Raw genomic sequence first — 6,000 nt, 5'->3', positions numbered from 1 at the left:
AACCAAAGGAAAAATTATAAAATACTAGGGATAAGATATACCGGTGATCAAGAAGGTGTCTGGGTCTGCCTCCTCTGCCTGCATGACGAACACTCTACCAGCAGTGTTTTTCTTCCTTGGGCAGTTAGCTATCTGATGCCCTGGCTCTCTGCAGTGGTAACAAACTCCTGCTCCCAACAGACAAGGTCCCGAATGCATCTTTTGACACTTCGGGCAAGTAGAAAAACCTATAGCATTAGGGGCCCCGCCTCTCTGCTGCTGTGGCCTCTGCTGCTGCGGCCTCTGCTGCGGATTCGGGCCCTTAGCCGGCCCAGTAAACTACTTCTTCGCAGGAGGCTGCGAAGATGGTCGCTGATACCCCGACTGAAACTGTCTCTTCCCCTGCTGCTCTCGCTGCATCTCTCTCCTACCCTCCTCTAACCTCAGTGCTCTACTAACTGCCGCCTCATATGTAGCGACGTCCATCATACGTACGTTGTGCTTAATATCCGCTCTCAGTCCCTCCACAAACTGCCTCATCTTCTTCGGTGGACTGTCTGCAATCAGAGGCACAAAATGACAGCTCCTCTCGAACTGGCTCACGTACTCCACCACTGACCTGTCCCCCTGCCGGAGACTCATAAACTCCCAGATCATGCGACTCCTCACATCCTCCGTGAAATACTTGGCGTAGAAGACACGCCTGAACTCCGCCCAAGACAGTGTAGGGAGGTGTACTCCCCTGGCAGCACCCTCCCACCAAAGAGCTGCGTCTCCCCTCAACATATACGTCGCACAGTTCACCCTGTCCGCATCTGTGATCCCCATATAAGCAAAGATGGACTCCAAAGAACGAATCCACCCCTCAGCCACCAATGGATCGGTGGTACCAAGGAACTCCTTCGGCCCCTTTTTCTGGAACCGCTCAGCTACGTCCTCCTCATGGGACATTCTGGGACGTGAAGCCTGCTGCTCTAACAGAGCAATAACTCCTGCCATCAAGGTAGCATTGGCCTGCTCCAATGCTGCAAGTGGGTTCTGCGGAGGTGGAGGTGGAGGTGTAGGTGGAGATCCCCCACGTCTGTTCATCGGTCTGGGAGGCATTCTGCACCACCACATATTTCTTTACGTAAATCGCCATGCATAACTAAGTGGTTTAAAAGTAAAGGCTAACTTAAATCCTTAAAAAAAATAAATCATACTATAAACACTTAAAACTTACAGACCGCTAGCGTGGATTTCTGAGCTAGCATAGCAGTAATGACCCCTCCAAGAACCGTGCTTTGATACCAACTGAAACGACCCTAACTCTCTAAATATAAATAAATATGCGGAAATTTTTTTTTTAAAAATAAAACTAAGTAAAATAGATGTACATACATGCCCATACATATATGCAAAGAATAAATAGATTTTAAAATAAATAACTTAAATAAAAATGCATTCTTTAATAAAATAAATATCTGATTCAAATATTGAATTAAAATACTGCATAAATAAAATGATTAAAGTTTGCATGTACTGAAAATATTTAAATAAAATATTTCAAACCACAACCACTGAAAATAATTAAAATGTATAACATACTGAAGTATTCAAAACATGCAATGTGACTCAGACATCTATCACGGTCACGGGGATCACTGCCAGTCTGCTCATACGTCCTCGCCTCCGGTGGGTACTACGTCCTCTACGTACTCACCTGCACCATATCAGTGTAGTGAGCCTAGAAGCCCAACATTCTAACATAACAAGGATTTAAAATAATTTAAATCACTTTAATACTAATACATAACATATACATGAATGAGCATGCTTAAAATAATATCATGACATAACATAACTTAAATTAACTTAAATATCATAATCATACATAATACATAAACATTGTTGAGCAAATTATTTTCTAACATCGCATGGTTGTATCCCTAGTGTAACCTTAAATCATACATCAAATACTGATCAGCGTGGAAACCAACGTACGTGGCGGTGACGAATCACCTCTTAAATTGGCAGTAAACCGCCCTTCAATAGTTCACATATGGGGACGAATCCCCCTCAAATTGTCACACTACTTCAACTTCCAACGTAAAATATTTTCTTTTGCTCAACCTTAAACATTAAATCATGCATAAAATAATTTCATGAATGCATGCACTTAAATAAAATGTGTGTCCTTCATATATATTTAATTTAATTTCATACTAACATATAAATATAAAAATAATCTTCAATGCATAAAAATAATTAAATATATATATTCAGGACACATGCAATTTCTCATGGATTGTACTGGACTGCTGGCCCTAACACTCAAGCCCATTTACTTAAATCTGGCTCATTAACACTGAGACTGGCCCAATAACATACTTAAGCCCAATAAAAATTATTCTAAGCTCAATTAAATAATTAAAGCCCATTAAAACATTCTAGACCCAATAACAACTTAATCTGGCCCAATGGGCCCAAAAGCCCAAAGACTGGCCCACTAATTTTCATGGGCCCTAAAGCCTATAAAAATTAGTGGACTAACTTAATTAAATTAATTAAGCCCAAATAATAACTTAAGAGAAGCCCATAAATTAAATTAATCTAATTAGCCCAATTAAACTCTTAAATTCATTAATTAACTTAAAAATAAAATACCCGAGCCCAACTAACTTAACCCGGATCCGGACTCAACTAACTTAACCCACTTACTACCAGACCCGACTCGGACCCAAGACCCGACCCGGAACCACCTAAACCCGAACCCCCCCTTCCCTGCAGCCCGCGGCCGTGAGCAGCAGCCCTTCTAGGGCTGCTGCCGCCCTGCTCCGGCCGCCCCTGGCCGGAGCCCCGCCGCCCAGACGTAGCCCACATCTGGGCGGTTCGAACCATCCCATGGCCCCAGCCCCATTCAGCCTAGACCTCATCACCGAGCCCCCCCTTCTCAAAACCCTAATCTGCGCACCAAGGGAGCCCGATCGAACCAGCTTCAATTCTAGGCACTTTTGGCTTGAACCATCCAAGCCAATCGAGCCTAGACTCACCTTATACCTTCTAGGGACCTTGACCAGCAGCCTAGACGCAACCATGACTAAGAAACGTGAGCATGACAATCAAAATCACACTACGAGTCACAAACTTCATGAAAGCCAAAATTTTTCTGAAAATTCTTGAAAGTTTTTGATGCATACACAATACACACACTATAATATCTGATAGGCACGAAAATAGGGAAAGAATCATGCCTTGCACCGTAGTTTGAAGAGAAAGGAGTGCGTAGAACGATTCCGGGACGACGGGGCGATGACAACCGACTTGGAAGCTTCAAAATCGAGCTATGGAGGCTGAAGAACTTGAAGAACACGATGGAGATGGGGGTGAGAAACTGATGGAGGCGGCTGAGTGATCGGTTGAAGGGTTTGGGTAGGATAGGTTTAGGTTTAAGTTTTTAATTTAATTAAAAGTAAGTTTTAGGATAATTAAAATATATTAATAAGGGTTTTTAAATTTAAAATATATAACTTAAAAACTCTAACTAACAATTAAAATCTGATAATAAATTTAAAAATCCCGAAATACATAATTAAGGGAATTTTAAAAATAATTAAAAGTCACTATTTTGGCTTATTTTGAATAAAAACGGACTCCTAAAATTATATAAAATTAAATACTAAAAATATTGAGAAAATAAAACTCAAAATAATATTTTTGGGCTCTAAAAAGACTCATAAAATAATTTGGATAGAAAGTTGTCATCTCGTCCGTCCACGGTCCCGTCAACGCGATAAAATAATTCAAATACCAATAATTCATGAAAAATCACTAATTATGGGTTAAATACTTAAAATAACTTAAATCATGCATAAATAATTTCACATAATTATTTAACCCATAATCTAAAATTCTAAATAAATAAAATCCCTAATTATGCATGCGAATTTACGTATTAAAAGTACCGGGTGTTACATAAACAATTAGGGGTGAGCATTATTTCGGTTAAACCGAATTAATCGACCGAACCGAATGAATTCGAAAATTCGGTTCGGTTAATTCGAAAATTCGGTTTTAGTGTTAAGAAATTTCGGTTAAATCGGTTAATTCGGTTTGGTTTTCGGTTAATTCGGTTAACCGAATTATAAATACTTAAATTTTTAATTTTTTTTATTAGGCTTTATATATAATTTATAATTTTTTTAATGGGTTTATATTTAATATTGCACTTAATTTTTGTTATTATAATTTTTTAAAGCTTAATTGTTTTATTATGATAAAAATATCATATTTCAATCATTAAGTTTATAATTTTTTTTATTTTATTTTGTAAAAATTTCGGTTAATTCGGTGACCGACCGAATTAACCGATTTTAATTCGGTTCGATTAAATCGGTTTTATCATAAATTCGGTTCGATTCGATTAACTTAAAAATAATTCGGTTAATTCGGTTTTGGTTAATTCGGTTCGATTTTTGACCGAATTAACTGAATGCTCGCCCCTATAAAAAAAATACCAACATATTGAAATTACTATCATAGCAGATCCAAAATTACTAAACATGCTTCTCAACTCACCACTGAAGGCTTATGGTTATACCCGTCGTCAGTTTGCCGATGACGTCTCGATCCGAGTTCCTCGGGTCACCAACCCCTCCTCAAGTCGACACTTGCTCGGAAGCTTCTCAACACTAAAATGCCCTAGAAATGGGTAGAAAACCTAAGGTATATATATGTCTATAACTCGAGAGAGAAGCTGAGAAAAATCGGTGAAGGAAACCATAGTAGACTCCTATTTATAGGTTGTATCTGGACTAGTTCAGAAGATCCGAACATTATCTTATCCGACATGTGTCACACTCTCATTCATCTAGTTGGATTACTTGAGATAAGATAATCTGAATTAGATTGGTGGATCCTCTGATCTTCAATCAATCGATTCATTCACAATGCTTAGTTAAAAACTCTTTAATCATGTCTTAATTTGTACTTTATTCAAATTAAGATTTGAGTTATTACATGTAATGTCCGAAATCCACTAACGAGAGATTTTAATTAATTATTATGAAAATATATGTGTTTAAAAGTTTAAATTATGAATTTTTATGCAAAAAGTTAGTTAATTTGATGTTTTCCAGCTATGTGTAAATTCTGGTGATGAAGGAAATCAAGACCAGTCGAGGACCAAGGTTTATAAACTTTATATTTTCAAAATTTTAAAAATTTATTGTTCATAAATATTATATATTTTTATATTTTAATATAGTTATTTGGTATTTTGGTATACCGATATATACCGAAATTTTGAAATTTCATACTGTTATCATAGCGATACCGAATTTTTCGGTATACCAAAAATTCGATAAATTCAATATTTTTTCGATACGATAACTTCGGTATACCGAAAATTTGGTAGCTTTTCCCACCCTTATGTGCCCCCCCTGTGTGGGTTGGGTAGCACATCAAAGAGACCCACGCGGAGGGGAACGTGAGCGTGCCCCCAGCGTGGGTATGACAGGTATTTTCATCATCTGTTTGAGTGAGTTTGGTCATATGGCATGCATGTAAGGTTCTGAGAATGGTTTTTTGTGTATGATGCATGAAACTCATATAATGTAATCTAATGGTTATCACATTTGCATTTTATTTCATCAACGTAAAAGTCAAGCAAGTTATGTTTTATGTTCACGTCTTACGCATATTATAAGATTTTATTATGTATTTGTTAGTATTAGAATATGCTTGTTGAGTTTTTAGACTCACTGTGCTTGAATGATATATGTGAGAACAAAAAAATCAACGATTTAAACGATGATCATAGGACTGAGTAGTCGAAGAGGCGAAAAGATTGCATGACACAGCTGTCCGAATCCGTAACATGTCTACTAAGTTTTTGCATCCCATGTATGTTGAGGCTCAACAAAAAATTTCTATTTGATTTTTGAATAAAAGCCAAACCACAAATCTCAAGCAAGCAAACACACGAGACGTGCAATCTGAGAGAGGTTTTTTTTTTTTTTAAAATAAATTTTTTAAGGCCAT

Source organism: Henckelia pumila, chromosome 3, assembly GCF_033568475.1.
Source record: "Henckelia pumila isolate YLH828 chromosome 3, ASM3356847v2, whole genome shotgun sequence".
Classification (NCBI taxonomy): domain Eukaryota; kingdom Viridiplantae; phylum Streptophyta; class Magnoliopsida; order Lamiales; family Gesneriaceae; genus Henckelia; species Henckelia pumila.
Note: the sequence above shows the minus strand (reverse complement) of the source record.